At 34.9% G+C, this 19,400-nt stretch overlaps 1 long non-coding RNA gene across 1 annotated transcript; it reads left to right on the forward strand.

Annotated features, from left to right (window-relative positions):
- Nucleotides 1-6: 6 nt before the first annotated feature.
- Nucleotides 7-380, forward strand: LOC118749362. The gene is made up of 2 exons (XR_004994206.1): nt 7-111; nt 196-380. It is a non-coding gene; the product is annotated as an uncharacterized LOC118749362 (long non-coding RNA).
- The last annotated feature ends 19,020 nt before the right edge of the window (nt 381-19,400 follow it).

Raw genomic sequence — 19,400 nt, forward strand, 5'->3', positions numbered from 1 at the left:
GGCAATTAAAAGTTCAAATATTACGGCGCTGAAGGACCAGTATGTTACTCCGGCACAACGGTTGGACCAGGTTGATGCCGAATTAATTCCAATGAAAAGAAATGAACAAGAGTTTGTATTAGAATTCAACTTTGTATAAATGTTTATTCATATATATAAATTGGTGACAATATATGCATAGATGTGTTTCTATAGATTACCTTTGATTTGACTCGGAACACGGTGGCTGGAAAAACGTCCTCTTGGATTCACTCTCGGAAAACAAGTAAGTGACCGGTTTAAATTTATTCTTACTGTAGCCTGTCGAACTGTATATTTACCGAAGGGACATTTTAGCATAAGTAACATAGTGGTAAACAGTTCGACAGTTGACATAATAATGAAGCTATGTTAAGCATTAGGGTGGGTCGAAAATGCTGCGACAAATTTAGGCCGTTGGCCTAAACAACCTGAATGACACAAACACAAAATTTTATACATACCAACTTAAAAGTGCAAAAGGTCTACAAATTGTAATTAAAGGTATCGAACCAAGCGTTGAAGCTGTGGAAGTTTTGGAAGCACTTAAAGAACAAGGTTTCAATCCAAAAGCTGCTGTGAATATTTTTAATAGGAACAAAATCCCTCAACCTATGTTTAAAGTTGAGCTCGAGCCTGAAAACAAACCTCTGGGCAAAAACGATGTGCATCCAATTTATAAATTACAATATCTGCTGCATCGTAGGATAACTGTGGAAGAACCGCATAAGAGAAATGGCCCTGTACAATGCACCAACTGTCAGGAGTATGGTCATACTAGGTCTTACTGCACGCTTCGCTCAGTGTGCGTAGCTTGTGGAGAGCTACATGTCTCTGCCACTTGCACATCAAACAAAGAAGATCCGCGTGCAAAAAAATGTGGTAGCTGCGGTGGAAATCACACAGCAAACTACAGAGGCTGTCCAGTCTATAAGGAGTTAAAAAACCGGATCAACCAACGCGTGGCTTCCATACGTACACATAATGTACCGAATGCCTTTGTACCCTCCCAAATGAATCCTGACGTCTTCTTCGCCAAAAGAGCCACGTCGCCAACAGTTCTATCAAACACCGTCAATGGCGTCTCGTTTGCAAGTGCCTTAAAATCAGGCTTAGAAAACCGTGCCCCTACAAAAACTGCTCCTCAAGTTGCGCCGCAAGAACAGCATCCCCATGCACAATATGGTAAACAATCCAATATCGAAGCTATGATAGCGTCGATGCAACAAAGCATGATGAATTTCATGACTTTCATGCAAAACACAATGCAAGAACTCATGCGAAATCAAAATACGCTGCTCAACCTGCTTGCTACTCAGCAAACAAGATAATGACCTTACTTAAAATAGCCCTCTGGAATGCAAATGGCATTCCTCGCCACAAACTAGAGCTGTCAAAATTTCTTAAGGACAAGGAAATTGACATAATGCTCCTTGCTGAAACACACCTAACTAATAGATATAATTTTGACATTTCGGGATATACCTTTTATTGCACGAATCATCCAGATGGAAAGGCGCATGGCGGAACTGGTATTTTAGTCAGAAACCGGATTAAACACCATCATTTGACTGGAATTGCCGAGAATTATCTGCAAGCAACATCAATATGCGTACAAACAAAGCAAGGTGATATTACGCTGTCCGCGGTTTATTGTCCCCCACGTTTCACGATAACAGAAAAACAGTTTATGGATTTCTTCAGTTCGCTGGGAGAGCGCTTCCTTGCTGCAGGTGATTATAATGCGAAGCACCCTCACTGGGGCTCACGCTTGTGCAACCCTAAAGGCAAGCAATTATATAACGCGCTTATATGTAGAAGAAACAAACTCGATTACGCTTCTCCTGGAAAGCCTACATATTGGCCGGCAGACCCGCAAAAGTTGCCAGATTTGATTGACTTTGCGGTGACAAGGAAAATTCCTCGCGGCCTTATTAGTACAGAATCAGTTGCAGATCTCTCATCAGACCACTCACCTGTACTTTTCACCTTGTGGCATCAGCCGCAAGAAAAAGAGTCACCCTATATGCTCACGACAAGGGCTACAAATTGGTTAAAGTATAAAAAATATATCAGTGCGCATATAGACCTCGATCCAAATTTAGATACGCCGACCGATATTGAAAACTCCATAGCCGCTCTTGAATCTACATTTAGAGCAGCCGCTAGCATTTCCACACCCCAGAAAGGTTATGTGCAAAATAAAAAATATAATTTAACCAATAGGAAAATTGAAATGCTTGTCTTGGAAAAACGACGCCTACGACGTATATGGCAGACTCATAGATCACCAGCATCAAAACAACTGCTCAAGGCGGCCACACATGCACTGACGAGAGCCCTCAAGAACGAGGAGCAGTACGCACAGTACCGGTACATCCAAAAGCTCTCACCGACTAGCACAAAGCACTCGTTATGGAAAGCACACCACAAGCTAAATGCGCCAATAGAGACTGAAATGCCAGTACGGGACCACAATGGCAAATGGGCTCGGAGTGACGCAGAAAAAGCAAACACCTTTGCTTCTCATCTAAAAAATGTTTTTAGGCCAAACCCCGCAACTAATAATTTTCAACTTCCACCCGTACCCAATGTGTCAAAATTTGAGCCGCTGAAATTTGTACCTGAAGAAATTTCAAAAGTAATTAAGGATCAACTGCAACCAAATAAGGCCCCAGGGCACGACTTAATAACCCCAAAAATGATTATTGAGCTACCAAATTGTGCTGTACTTTGCATATGTATGCTATTTAACGCAATCACTAAACATTGTCATTTCCCTCACCAATGGAAAAAGTCGACTATTGTGATGATACCAAAGCCCGGAAAGGACAAAACGCAGCCATCTTCATATAGGCCCATCAGCCTGCTACCGTGTATGTCGAAATTATTCGAAAAACTTCTTATGCTGCGTATCTCCCCACATCTGCAAGCCCGCAATATAATACCACTTCACCAATTTGGCTTCAGGGAAAAACATGGAACAATCGAGCAGGTAAATCGCATAACAACCGAAATCCGAACAGCGTTTGAAAAGAGGGAATATTGCGCTGCAATATTTCTTGACGTCGCCCAGGCATTTGACCGCGTCTGGCTAGATGGTCTTATGTATAAAATACAAATGCTACTCCCACAAAGCACACACAAACTGCTTAAGTCATACCTTTATAATCGAAAGTTTGCAGTTCGATGTAACACCACCATTTCTGAAGCCCATGCAATCGAAGCTGGAGTGCCACAAGGCAGTGTCCTTGGCCCGATGTTGTATGTCTTATACACCGCGGATATTCCTACAAACGACCGCCTGATAATGTCCACTTTTGCCGATGACACTGCCATAATCAGTCGCTCCAAGTGTCCTCTACAAGCAACTGTGCTCCTAGGCAATCATATGGAAGCTGTTGCCAATTGGCTCGCAAACTGGCGAATAAAGGTTAACGAGCAAAAATGTAAGCAAGTTACATTTACACTGAATAAGAGTAACTTTCCGCCCTTGACTTTAAACAACGTACAAATACCACAAAGCAATCATGTCACTTACCTAGGGGTCCACCTGGACAGGCGACTTACTTGGCGAAACCACATAGTGGCTAAAAGGACTCATCTCAAGCTGAAGGCTAATTCTCTCCACTGGCTTATTAACTCTCGCTCACCCCTGAGTCTGGAGTATAAAGTGCTTATTTACAATACAGTTTTAAAACCGATATGGACCTATGGATGTGAGTTATGGGGAAACGCGAGCAGCAGCAACATCGAAATCCTTCGTCGTGCGCAATCTAAAATCCTTCGAACAATCACCGGAGCACCTTGGTATATGCGAAATGAGAACATTCACCGCGACTTGAGAATACCAGAAGTACGAACCGAAATAGAACAACGGAAGACGAAATATGTATCGAAGCTTTTAGCGCACCCAAATCATTTAGCAAGATCTTTATTGCGTGTCAACAGGACCTCAAGACTACGTAGGAATGACTTACCAGCCCAGTCGTAATCTTTTCTTAGGGCCAGTTAAGAAAATACTCATCCCAACTAGGGGATGTAAATTAAGTGAATAGATTAAGATTCGAAAACTTATTGTTAGGCTCTTAGGCAGGGCAGATTCAATAAATAAAAAAAATTCTAAAAAAAAAAAAAAAAAAAATATAATAAAGTGCAAGATTGAAGTTGATAAAAATTGCGTTGGTTTTGGCAATTTTTTTCCTTGACAGTTTCGAACATATTTTGAAAGATTTCTGCAACCTTGCAGAGTGCTGCCAGCTTTTCTTTTTATCACATCACGATGTAGCGAACAAATGTGGCTCGTTCCAGAAATGCTACTTGTGATTTGCCGATTTTGACAATTCTCAAGTAAAAGTAAACAACGCTTTAGAAATTTGAGATGCACTGAAATTTGCTAATGCTTTCACAAACATCGCCGGTTTTTATCATTTTCGCTATTAATTCTTTTTATAAATCATATATTTTGCAATTTAACACAATAAAACCACGTTTGATGTCGAAGAATTGAATATTGAGAAAATTTACTATTTTACAGTTTTTTTTATCCTCCCATTCTGCCTCTTGTTAGTGTTTAGTGTTGGAAAATTTTTGCTCTTAAAATTAAGAAAATTATGTTGAGCAAAAATAAAACTACTCAAAAACGCGAATATGTGGTAGATTTCAGACCTTGTGTGGTAGGTGTGCTGAAAAAAGTGGTTGATCTACAACAATGTGGTAGAAGTCCGATCACTGAAAGGAATCTTACAGAGTATATCGATGGCTGAGTGGAAGATCGACCTATCTCGGCAACCAGTTCGAAAACGCCCTATCTCAGAAAATTTTTTAACAACACGCTATCTCCGAAAATTTTTCAAGAACGCCCTACTTCAGAATTTTATTGAAAAACGCCATATCTTAGCTGCCGTTTCAAAAACGCCCTATATCAGCTTATTTTCAATGTGGTTTCGTTTGAGATAGGGCATTTTTGAAATGAATTCTGTGATAGGGCGTTATTCAACCAAATTCTGAAATAGGGCGTTTTTCAATCAAACTTTGAAGTAGGGCGTTCTTGAAAAATTTTCAGAGACAGGGCGTTTTTGAACTGGCTTCCGAGATAGGTCGATCTTCCACTCAGCCATCGATATGCAACATTTAAATTTTTAACTTTTTTTCATTTTAAATTACGACTTGTCCGACTATTTTGTTAACTAGTATACATACATAGGGTACCCATTCTCAAGACAAATTAACCATTTATAAATGGTTGTAAACAACGAAATGTTTTCTTTTAAATGGCATATGTAAGTATTTTTCATCGGGCAAACAGAAAAAAAGTTACGAGCAAGTAAATGCTTCAACCTATGAACAACGCGTTTTTTACCTTCAGCCCAGATTTTGAGGGTGTATTCAAAATTCTGAGTACCTGCGCGTATATATTATTTTTGTTTATATCACTTCAAATCTCACGAAATCATAAATGCAAAAGTATGGTTGACACCGGATCATCTGTTTAAGTATTTATGACCAAATGGTTAAATCGTGTGAATGAATGTGGACAATATTTGTCACTTTACTGCTGTGCGCAAATGTGTGCCAAATCATTTGGATCTTTGGCAGCCAAATCGTCTGATCGCAAAACAAATCATTTGTACATCGCTATCCAAATGCGCAAATGTGGACAAATCTAAATTTCGCATTTTGTGTACAAATGTGCAAATCGTGTGATCCCTGCTTAAGGTAGGTCGAGATGTATGTAGCTACTTATTATCATTTTTGGGTATTTTTCTATTAATATTGCCTCATTGGTATTTTTATGTATGTATATGTTTGTTTTTGTGATTTTTTGTATTGAGCATCTGAATTTGTAAGGTTTTTGAAAGTTCTTGAACGCATCTTCCGTTTTTGTATGAAAGTAAAGAACTTTTTTGTGCGGATTTTTTTTGTGCGACTTTCTGAGGAACAAATATACGGCATAAAAAGAGACCTAAGTGTACAAACAAAAGTGTAGTTAGATTATATTCCAAGCGTACAATTTTCAGTATATTATCTGCATGTTATTTTATTATAATGAGTGCATTTTTTTGTTATAATAAGGGCAATAAATGGAACATATCAAGCCCTAACCGCCAATATAATAATAAGCGCAATTTTTTTTCAAAAATTAATTTTTGATGCAGAAATATTCCTAGAGCATCTAGATGCATTTCTGCATCAAAAATAAAATTTTTTAAAAATGCCTCTTACGTTATTTTAGCGGTTAGGGCTCGATATTGGAAATAAGATTATGTAATCAGAAAAGAGGGCGCCTGGTGAAGACTGAGATTAAGTGCTATAGGTAAAGAAGAAAACTCCATAAGAAGAAAGGCCTGCATTTCATACACATAAATACATATGTATATCTACATATGGGGAAATCTTTTTAGATAATTTTTTTTTCTCAAATAGTAGCACAATTTTTTCCCCATAATTTATCACTTGTCAACTTATATGATACGTTCTTCAATTATTCAACTATTGGATGGCGACTCTCTTATTGATCAACTGTGCGTGTGTATTTTTGGCCTTGCTCGTAAATACTGATATGTGTGTCTTATGTCCCACCAATTAGTACGGAAGATATGTATAGATGTCATGTTAACAATATAGTGCATCTTGTTGAGCATAATGAGAATTGTGATTTCTGCTTCTTAGGTGTCTTTTATCTAACCGATTTGAATTGGTGAATTTTCAAAATAATGATATTTTAACTCCAAACAAATATTAATAGAGCTCATGAAATTTATTTTTTAGATAGTCTCTTTAGCTTTAATTTCATTCAAATCAATAAATTTTTAATAAATTGAATACAATTTTAGAACTCATTTTTGTTGATGAAAACTTAATGTTTAGTTTGAATGAATGCGGTTTTCCGATTAGCGCCACTGATAAACATCATGTGCCTCTCATTGTAACTCTAGAATTATATGATATTTTTTCTATTGAAGATAAAAATTGAGACTCTTTCGACTTTCGTGGTGCCGATTTTAATGAATTAAATGCTGCTATTTCTGATGTAAACTGGAAGACTATTCTGAATTCGCAAGATGTCTCTTTGTGCTTTGAATCTTTTCTACATAAATTGACTTAATTATTCACTAATAAACTTTCACCTCTACCGCCTCGACTTCATAAACTCTACAAGCTGTATAAGGAACGCAACATCATTAGCTTTAAAGATAAATATTACTATTATATGAAGCAATTTAACGTCTTAGACAAATTTCTATATAATAAATATATAAAGAGATTTGAATCTGAGCTGAAAGTAAACCCCAAGGCCTTTTGGAGCTATATTCGCTCTAAAAGAGGTGGTCAAACATTCCAACTTGTATGCACTTTAATGGGAAGTGCTCTCAGTCTCTTACCGATCCTCAGCGTTGCCAGGTTGACGTTTTTAACGGCATTTGGACGTTTTTTGTATCCTGTTGACGTTTGGACGTTTTTTTGTGTAAAAAATGACGTTTGTTAACTTCCCAGTAATTTTTCTCTGTTACTAGATCTTGTAAGTAGAACTGATTTTGAATTATTTTCTTAATAAATCTTTCCAAGCTTTGTGTTTTGCAGCAGCTGCTTCAAAAGATACTTATTCTTTGGACCCAGATGACTTAAATATGATGCATACCATGCGTACGCGCATTTTTTTGGATTTTTTTTAAGACTTCATTGAAAATGTAATGAACCCAAACAAGGCTGAAATATTGCTATGCTCCTTCTTAGCAGAACGTAATATAGCATTTTCGACAACGGACCCCGTTACCAAATGTCTACAAGAAAAAAAATTATTAAAAATAAACCCGATTCTTTAGGAACTTGCACATTATTGCCCTGAAATTTAATGGGTTATCAAACTGCGTACTCAAAAAAATTCTAAAAAATCGAACTAAAAATTTTAAAATCTACCTTAAGCTTTGCAGATTTTTTATAAGTTTTGCACAAAGTTTGAAATGTGGATTTATATTTTGTTTATTATATTAATGAGCTTGGCTTTTATGGAAAAATAATAAACATTAAATAAACAAAAGAGAAACAGCCAAAATCAATCAAAATGGTGATGAATTAATCAGCTGATCACAATGTATGTATAAAATTATTTTTATATTAACGATCTCAAATCAGTTTACAATGAATTTTAAATGTACTCTGTCAAAGTTACATTTTAATATACCGTACATATGTACCTTTGTATACAATAAAAGTTTAATAAGAACAATTTTTTGAATAAGACGTTTTTGGATAGGAAATAACGTTTTTTCAGACCAAGACGGATGTTTTCCCTTGCCGAAGACCTGGCAACACTGCTGATTCTGTCAAATTTTTCGCAGAGCTATTCAAATCGAATTTCGGTACAGATAATGAGTTTTTTAATACTTCCATAAATTTCCCTCCTCATTTTTCCTTAGAATTTGGGTCTCTAACCTTAACTGCGTTAGATATTTTGATTGCTATTTTCTGTCTTAAATCTTCCATAAGAAGTGACAATGATGGTCTTTCTTCATATTTTTTAAAGCAATGCGTCTCATCCATCTGTGTCCCATTATGCATAATTTTTAATCTTTCTCTCTCATTAGGGATATTTATTGATCGTTGGAAGATTGCATCCATTACCTTAGTTTTAAGTCCACAAGTAGGAATGATGTCTCAAATTATAGGCCTATTTCCAAGTTGACAGCATGCTCCAAACTTTTTGAAAGAGTCGTCAAAAATAAGCTTTCTGTCGCTACTAAGAACATGTTACTAATTTCTTGACTTTTTCGGAATATTGTGTCTCATCCTTCAAATCTGGGTCTCAGGTGGACACTATTTATACAGACTTTTCCAAACCTTTTGACAAAGTTTTCCATTCTATTTTGTTACGTAAGTTGGAAAGTCTTGGTTTTCACTCAGTATTTTTGTCCTGGTTGAAATCTTATCTTTCAAACAGAGTGCTGTTTGTTGAAATTGAAGGTTACAGATCTAACAGTTTTATTGCTACTTCCGGTGTACCACAAGGTAGTGTCCTTGGCCTAATATTCTAATATTCTTTTTCTTCAGCATAATCTGCATTATCTTATTATTTGGAGTCGGGCAAATAAATTATCGCTGTAACATTAATAAATGCTACCATATGACCTTTTCTAGAGCTTCGAACATCATCAGTTCAGATTATAGTATTTTAAACCAAAAACTCATCTCGGTCAATGATTTTCTAGATCTGAGTGTTGTGTTTGACTCGGGTTTCACTTTTACAAATCATGTTAATTACGTTATCCCGAAGGCTTACAGCAACCTAGCATTTCTGCGTAGTTATGCTAAGGATTCCTAAAGATCCTTATACCAGGAATATGCCTCTATCATATGGTATCCAATATATATGCTAGTAGGATCGAAAGAGTCCAGCGCAAATTTGTTCGTTTTGCCCTACAGCCGCTTAACTTCTCTGAGCCTTTACGGGCCTATACTTCTCTATGTAAGCTTATTGATGTAAAATCACTTGAAAGTAGAAGACCTATCCAGTCACTTATGTTTATATATGATCTGGTTAATGGATATATTGATTGTGTTGTTTTACTTAACCAGATTTGTTTCAATGTTCCAAAGAGAATTTTGCGTTTTCAATTACCTTTTTGTATGCATCCATTTAAGGAAATTACTTTACTCTAGCACCAACATATAGAACCCTCACAGAGTTTAATAAAATCTCAAAAATTGTAAATAATGAGTTTTCATTGCCGATACTGATATTTAAATCTAATATTGAAACATTGTATAATTCATTTTATTTTATTATTCTAACCTTTTATGTAATCTAGTCTGTAAGATTGTTAAAGTCATAGACTAAAATAAATGAAATGAAATGAAAATGAATGTTACGAACACCACTTTAAATGAAATGTGAAAAGTCCTCATCTCAGATCTTTAAACAAAAACACTATTCAAGATCAAAGGTCACATAAATTGATATTTACCATTTTTCAGCTAAACGGTAATGGTGCATTTACATGTTCATTAGCCGTATGAATTTTCCTATAAAAGAAGCACCAACTCTATGAAGAAATGAATGAAAGCGATATATATTTAACAATTTTGACTTATATACTTGGCCATGGGCGTAGCCAGGTAGGGGCAGGGGGGTGCTCGAGCCCCCCCTAACTTTCAAATTTTCCTTATATATATATAAAATAGTACCCTGAAATGCCAGCTTAATGCCGATGTACTTGGCAAGTCTGTTTTGTAAACAACAAACAAAAAAATTTCATTTTGTGCTAACTTCGAAACTAATAGCTTATTTTTTTGTTAAATGTGCTTTAAAAAGGACCTACTGCCAATAAAGCCTTGTGGATTGCAATTTTTCCATGTTTGTAATGCTTCCATGTAAACATCTTTGTGGAAAAACAGTTTTTTGTTCAGAATTGCTTGTTTACGAAACATTTGGCATAAGTTGAAATCATATGGATGCCGTTCTCTTCCGTTTCTCAATGGATTTTATACTTGAAAAGGCACCAAAATATGTATGCAATACTTCTACATATCGTCGTTTAAAGTACAAAACCGCGCATCAAAAAAATTCAAAACCTCGTATGTGAGGTTGCTTAAATTTTATAGATCATTGAAAATAATTCACATGTATAAATTAAAAGATATAACTTAAGCGGTTACAGCGCTAAACAAAAGGAAAAGTTAGAAAAAATAGAATGTTTGTTTGTTTCGTTATTTCTCTGAACCTTTTAAGATATGACACTCCATTCTTTGCAGTAGTTTGCAAATATACACTAATTGTTCTAAAATCGCAAACATTTTCGTGGGATGTTTTTCTTTGATTTCGAATTGAAAATACATTACGATCATATTGTACCGAAATAAGAGCGGTATCCCTGCATTTTGTAAAAGCCAGAAAGAAGCATAAACTGTATGAAAAAATGAAGGGGAGAAGTATACATGCCTTTTATAATTTTGACTTATATGTACTATATTTGGCAAGTCTTTGTGTAAAAAAACAAAAAATACATTTTCATTTCTTTGCCAGCTTGGAAAATATAGGCTTATTTTTACTTAAATGTGATAGAAAGCTCATTAAAATGTTCTGTAATGTCTTGTTTTTAAGTTTGTTATCATAGTGCTTTGTATTTTCTAGTTCTAGTACAAAGAATTTCTTTATTTTGAATTTGTTTGTTTATTGTTTTTAATTTTTTAAATTCATACTTTTGACATGTATGTGAATGGCGGAGTTGCCGCTTTCCTCCTTTTCGGTGGGTTTTTATATTAAAAAGGCATCAAAATGGGAAAACCCCTCCTTGGTATCTCTGCATCTGTTAAACTTTTTATGGGAAGATGTATGAAAATTCAACTTGCTATAATTTTATATGCTTAACAGTATCACAACAGTATGTTTACAGTATCTCCCCATAACTTTTCATATGAAAAAATGTATTATATGCATCCCACTCCATATCATTAAATTCCTCATTAGAACATGTAGTCCCTCTATTTTAGTGTATCAACAGTTCATATGGCTTCATACCATGTAAATGCACCATAAGGTTTATCATAAAAATAGGTTAGACAAAAGCGTAGGTCATTAAATTATCTGTAAAAACCGTTTTGACAATTTGTGCTTAAGAATCACCATTTCTGGAATACAACGATTCAATCGACATACATATTGTAACAATTCAATTAACTTGGATACCTTGAATTGAAGTAAATTTTTTAACAAGTGGTAGTATAAAAAATTCAGTCTGTATGAGAGGAGCACGGGCCCTTTTCCAATAAACCACTTTTTTCCATAAGTATAGTATATATTTTATATATCTCCATCAGGGTTGTTGCGAATATTCGCAACCGCGGAGCTTCCGCATTAATTTTAATATTCGCATTCGCAATAATCAATGCAGAGCTTTTGCGAATACGAATGTTGTGGCAAACAAAATGACAAATTGTGGCCAAAATTGTTTGCCTGTGGAGATGCGACGTACGGTCGTGTTACCTCGGCGCCGCATATGGGAGTATTTGAGTAACAAAACTGGTCAAATGTCATATTTTCAACTTTGATAACAGCATGATACAAAAAAGAAGGTAGTTTCATTGTCACTTTTCGGGCGCCATATTAACTACCTGACAATTAAGCAGATTGTGACATTTCGTGCTGCCATACCTAGTCCCCAATAATCATTTACTTATTGTAAAAAAAAATATTTACAAAGTTAAAAGGAATTTTGTCTTCGATATGCGCAATAACGCATGATATGATAAATATTATAGTTATGAATGATAGGAGGTACTCCCGAGTGAACTGGCACTTAAAACCTGGAAGTAAGTAGTGCGTTAAGTGCAGCATGGCCGTCATGTAAACTCCTTCCGCTCCACCTATTTTCCACCACGTAGTCCATATCCTTGAGGATTGCAAATACCTCAGCCTGGAAGACCGAATCATACTTGCCTAGTGAAAAGTTAATCTTATCCCCATTAACTCCGATAAAGCCCTCAGATCCTGACCAAGAGTCAGTTTTGGAGCCATAAGTGAATATTCGATTATGTGTGAGTCCGAGCTCAGTGCTGGTATTAAACCAGCATTCGGCTTCAGGGAATCTCTTCAACAAGGGTAAAGGTGGCGTACTATCCAGTGACATTGCAAAGACACAAGTGCTCAGATCTCTACCGCCAGCAATTTCCGCCTGGCCCCACTCAGTGTTATACCAGCATCCGTTTCTGTTTAGTCTGCAAGTGGTCTTTAAGGCTTCCCCACATATGAATACACAAAGTGACGGTAAGTGCAGCAGTGCATCAAGAGAAACGCCTCGTGTTGTAGAGAAATCTTTCGTACCGCACACGGCAGTGGTTTTTTGAAGTTTTGCAAGCAGACTTCCTACGCCCTTGATTGAGAATCTGCTCCACCATACCACTGACGCATAGCTAATTATGGGTTTGATCGTAGAGGTATAAATCCAGAGGATTCCCTATGGTGACACACCCCACGTTTTACCAAAGACCAGTTTACGTTGCCAAAATGCTGCGTATTCTTTAGAGGTTTTACGTTCCTCGTTAGATTTCCACGATAGTTTTTTATCCAGAGTTACTTATAGATACTTCACTTCCGGAGAGTTCTGAATTGTGACTCCTTTCATTGTGAGAGCAACGAGACCATTCAACCTTCTCCGAATCCTGGTTTCGGACTATGCTTTAATGACGAAATATCTAACAATACATCTTCTTCGGACTATGTAGCAAAAGAAAAGAGTTTTGTTATGTAAATTTATTTATTTTGTTTAAAATAAAATGAAAAACAGCTTTTAAATAAATACATGTTTCAAAACTAGATTTTATTTTATTTCTTCATCTCTGCACATCGACATTATTCAAAGGATCTTTTAAACGCTTGAGAAAAGCGTTAAAATTTGATTATCGAACAAATTTGCTATTGTTTGTATGTAAATTTTACTCCCAAATATTTAAAAGAAAATCTCTCCTATCAAAAAATTTCAATGTGGCAAAGCTATGCTTAATGTTTACATCTGGAGAAATGTCAAAAACCTGCTTTATAATCAAAAAATAGTAGTGATGAAACTACCTTCTTTTTTGTATCATGGATAACAATGTATTAAAACATATTACTAAATAATAATAATAGATTGGCGTTTACACATATGTTAGTGTTTGGCCGAGCTTCTCCTCCGACTTGTGGTGTGCGCCTTGATGTTGTCACACAAATCGGAGGGACCTACAGTTTTACGCCGACTCCGAACGGCGATTGTATTTTTATGAGAAGCTGGTTTTCATGGCTGAAATACACTCGGAGGTTTGCCATTGCCTGCCGAGGGACGACCGCTGTTAAGAAAAAACCTTTTTCTAGATATTTTGCGATGTTGCTTTGACCAGGGCTTGAACCCAAGCGTTGATGAACATATTATTACATAAGCTACATATGGGCCATTCCAGCAAAGACGACACCTCAGGAAACAAAAATTAATTACATAAATTGTGTTTAAATCTGTAAAAACAGTGAAGCAGGTAGAATAAATCTTTTGAAATATTTTTCACTATTTTCTCTATTTTATTGTTATAAATGTATATATAATATATCGTAATATGTTTGCATCAAGTTTTCAAAGCATTCCTCATATACTAAAGGTAGCAGTGCAAAAAATAAGAGTTTTACAATGGTGGTAAGTTATAAAAAAAACACATTTATGGTGAGAAGTTATAACCGTTTAAAAAATGCTTATTGGATGCCCCCCCCCCCCGTCACAGCAAAATATTTATTTTTTTAACGTAACATACAACATCTTATGTCTCCCATTTTTTAAATGAGGTCCCACTATTAAAAATATAATAAATATTCACATGAAATCAGCAGTGTTCATTTTACTCACGAACTATGTGTCCTCAAAGATGACTCGTCCCACCCGCCACAAGCAAACATAATTTTTTTTAATTTTAAAATATATTAATGCCATTAAAGCATAAAATGATACTTAACATTCTACTAACTACATTCGATAAAGCCGCTATGAACGAAATACATATGTATAGTTTGTCTAAAATTGGGAAACGAATCCAACAACTCACACAAGCGGGTGTCATCGTTGTCCAACCCGTCAATGCTAAATTAATAGTTAAAGAGAATTTACTAAAAGTTCGAGAAAAAACGAGTTAAAATGACCCACCCGTCACTTTGGAATGCCCCATATATAACCGAGCTATCAATGGGTAGTCATACAAGTTACCACTTCTACTTGGCCTTTGACGTACGTCAAAGAGAACATAGACATTTTAACAATATTTTTGAAGTAAAACTTCTTAGGCGGCGGTATCGCAAAAATGGAGAGTGAAATTTTTAAAACTGAAAATGTTACATGAGTAAGAAAGAAGATATAGTATAGAAAAGAGGAAAAAAGAAAGACGCAGGGTGGCTATACAATATATAGATATATGTGCGATAGCACAAACATCTTCCACGTGCATACATAAAAGTACCTACATACATACGTACATACATATGTATGCACGTACATATACATATATGTATGTATGTACGAAATCATTTCGCATTTCAGCTCTGCCGCTACGTAGCATATATGAATCACAGTATGTATAGTAATAAACCTTTTTGAGTACTCCTCGGGGGTAAAATCTGATGAGGGTTGATAATGCGATGGATCATGAATTTTGCTGATTCGGAGTTGTATACAAAATTACTGTGGTATGTAAGGGACCAAAAACCCTACTATGGCAGAGTGGCACAGGTACTTTTTTAAACAAACACTTTTCTTATAATTCTAATAGATAGCTGCTATAAGCAATGCCAGAGCAATGACATGTGAGGCTCACTAAAATTACTCATCACTAGGGCAACCCAAAATATGTTCGGGCATGTTTTTTGTCAGGCATGTTAGCAACACGCTGATGAAATGCTTAAACGTTTTTCCAGAAAATACAAAGTTTGAGATATATTTTATAGAGCGTATTTTAGCATATTTTGCAATAAATACATATTTCAGCATATTTTGCACTAAATGCATATTTTCGGATACTTTGTGCTGCGTTGTTAGGTTTAGAACTAATAAAAAATTTCTGAAATAATAACAATATAGTAACATTGTGTCGAAAATGAAATAAATATCAAAGTGCACGTTCACATCGTGTTTATATTAAGTTTTGTGTGAGTTTATGTGTGAGAAAGATAATACTACATATTTATATGTTTCGCTCTTGACAGATGAGTTGTACCGACGCTGACCCGCCATGGCGCTCCGTTATAATTTTGATTGGCAAGCAATTAACAAAGATTTCATCAAACGCAAGTAACTGTGTTTTGTTATGGAAACCTTTATTATTACTAGTACCAGGTTACGCAGCGAGATAAAAAAACGTGGTTCGGTTACAGGCTACGTGTTACTACTACAAGTAACAGGGCAAAGTTACGTAGAGGGAGGCAAATGTCACCTCCTAGGACAACTCCATATTAAATGCGACAGCAGGTTACAGGCTACGTGTTACTACTACAAGTAACAGGGCAAAGTTACGTAGAGGGAGGCAATTGTCACCTCCTAGGACAACTCCATGTTAAATGCGACAGCAGAAAGCATGGGTGGTAGATTTGCGAGGTACCGGTATTCGACTCCAAAACTCCCGAGTCGGGATGCCGTTTGGATCTAAATCAGTGTCCGCCAAAAAGAGAAAAGTCTTAAAATGAGAATGTATTAGTTATGAAATAAAAAATGAGAATGTGTTGGTGGTAATGCACGGAAAAAATCTCTGTGTTGTATTACTTATTATAAAAACTTTGGTATGTTTTTCTGCCGTTTTTTCATTGTGCGTTTTTTTTAGATCTAAACAACATAGAAACATATAATGAAAGTTAACGGCCCTGAGAAAGGAAAAAGTTGGTAAAATTTTGTATGTATTGTACAAAATTATCATTATTTTTTTATAATTTAAGTGTGGATTTCTGAGCAAAAAAGATAACGTGCTTCGAGCCCTCTGAATATTAAAAGAGAATTTCGTTGGTTTCAAGTAGAAATAAAATGAAAATATATATATCTAATATAAATTTATTTTAAAATTAGGTAAAACTTGACGTTTAAGAACAGTTTAAAATAACGACTAAACCAAAAGATAAATAACAAAACATATTGTATGTTTTAATTGAGGAATAGTCTGGTATTAAAAAAAAAATACATAATTCAAAAAGTTCTTTTAATATGAAGAAAAAGCACGACGTGGTACCATATACATACCTATTTCTAGGGGTGTATGTACGAAAAATTGTGTTATAAAATTTTTGAATGAATATTCATTCATTCTGCTCAGTGTACCTACTTTATTCAACAATAATGCGTCATCAACCTGCTTCGCCTATTGTTTGCATGCAACTAAATAAAATTTGTTGCTCTTCTACTCTTTCTGTTGACGTTCGGATTGTGTACGTGTAAGAGCCGATTGTGTACATGTGAAAGGCCGAATATAGTTCGTTTCCCAGGAAAGTGTTTGGCGGGCACTGATCTAAATAGATCCAATTGGATACATTTTTAGACGAATTTTTGCGGGATACTCCGATTAGTACAAATCAGAGTTGGGCAAAATTTATTCGAATGACGAATAACAAATGAATAAATTGTTTTTCTTGTTATTCGTAAAAAATAAATAATTTTGGTTATTCAAAAAAAAATTATTCGAATGACGGATAAATTATGTTATTCGTTATTCGAATAATTATTATCTTCATTAATTATTCGAATAACGAATAAAATAATAATAAAACAAGTAATTTAGGTATATAGATATGTACATATATTTATGTATAAAATGATAACCGTTTTCGTTGTTGTGATTTAGCAAACCCCTAGATAGATTTAAATAAAATTTTCGGAGGTTATTCCATGCGCATTAAGTCCTATTAAATTTGTGGCGATGGAGCCGAGTTATTTATAAAAGCCGTATTTATGAACTGATTTCGTTCAAATTCAAAATGTGTTCTTCCTGCATGATGAAAAATACTTATGCGAAAAATGGACCCGCTAGGTGGCGCTACAGTTGAGTTATTTAGAAAATCCCTACTTATTGTACAATCAGGTTGCAATTCATAATGGTGCTGCAGTCGAAATCTCTAGAAATCCCATATGTCTGGACTCCTTTGTTTTTTATGTTTATATTATACGAATTTACGATGTCCCACGTCGTCATATACCCTAAATGCGACCTTGCATCTACCTCCGCTTGATGAAATTGCTCGGGCGGCCATTGCTGCAGCAGTAAGACTCAAGGAAACCAGCTCTTGGATATTTTAAAAGTGGCGAATCAGCAAGGAAAGTTTCGACCACATCCTTCCAATTCCTATATCAATGGCCAAATTTTACATCGAGGACGCACATCTGTGGTCTTCAGCATCCTTATAAGGACTTTTGTTGGCCTACATGACATAAGACTAGAGGTTGACGCATCAGACCAATGTAGTAGTTGCAAGATCATAGAAGAAGATTACGCACGCTTAGAAAAGATCTCACAAGTGGAGGTAAAGCTCATGACATTGAAAGGAATTTTTTCTTGCATGTAGCATCAGAGCGCTATTTTTTGGCAGAAATATGTGTGAGAATTTTTACTTTACCCATATTTGGTTTTCAACGCTATTCTTGCATTGGCCAACGCAAAAAATCTTATCAGGGGCCGCGAAACCATAGGGAATGGGCTAGTATTCTTGATAAAATAGTAAACAAAATTCAGCTAACTTACAATCCTTGACAATAGAAATAAAAGTAAAAGGTGGCTCAATGTGTTAAAAATGAGTTTTTATTCATTATTTAAAATAACGAATAAATTATTCGCAAGAAATTTATTCAGGAATAATTTATTCGTGAATAAGTTATCTCCGAATAATTATATTACGGATAAAATTTTATTCGAATAATTATCTAAATAACAATTTATTCGAATAATGCCCAACTCTGGTACAAATGTGGATACTTTTTTAAAATTGGCCAAAATTTTATATTTTCTACAAAGTTTTTTTCGTTCAAAAATCGATTTTCATTAAAGATGGTAGAAAACATTATGTTTTCTAAATGTATTAAAACTCGCTACTTAAGCGTGAAATTAAAGCATTTTATTTTTTGTGAACGAAGCAATGAACATATGAAGAGATATAAGCGCAATTGTTTTAATTAGCTAAAAACATATACATATATATAAATATATATACTCTTTCTGTAGTAATCTCTTTCATATCACATATTTTCATTTGTTAATTTAAATGAAAGAAGATTTCAATGTAGTCTGAAATACACTGTTAAAAAAACTAAATTTGTTTTATTTAAGGAAATTTGTATTAATTTTACTGAAAAGACTTTAAATACACTCTAAAAAGATTTTGTTTATTTGTGCATATTAAGAAAGGTAACCAGTTTCCTCTATTAATGTGTGCAAATTTGCACACCTTCTAATAAAATTAAACATTGCCTGTTTACTTTTACATACCAAATTTGTCGCGTAGAGCAAAATTACGCATAAAATAATAATGTTTATTATCAGTAGGAAATGTATTTGTAGTTTGAAAATTTTTTCTCTTTTAAACATTAAGTATATATGTGTATTTATGTGTATATTTTAAAGATCTCAAGTTCGAAATCAAATCCTGAACATCTTATACATACATTTATACAGATTCTTGTCGAAATAGATACTTTTCAGTTGTAGTTTAACATGCTCTTTTTAGAGTGTACTTACTATTTATTATACTTACTTTGCAAAATACTTATGCACAAGAAATGTACTTTATAACTTGAAATTACAAATGTTTGATTTTATGAAAAATTAAAATATATATACATGTATTCCAAGTCCTTGGGATGGGTTAAATTATGTCTTTTTCTTGAAAATTTTTGGTTTCTTAC

The sequence above is a fragment of the Rhagoletis pomonella genome, unplaced genomic scaffold, assembly GCF_013731165.1.
Source record: "Rhagoletis pomonella isolate Grant_MI unplaced genomic scaffold, Rhpom_1.0 Rhpom_scaffold_00001, whole genome shotgun sequence".
In the NCBI taxonomy this organism is placed as follows: domain Eukaryota; kingdom Metazoa; phylum Arthropoda; class Insecta; order Diptera; family Tephritidae; genus Rhagoletis; species Rhagoletis pomonella.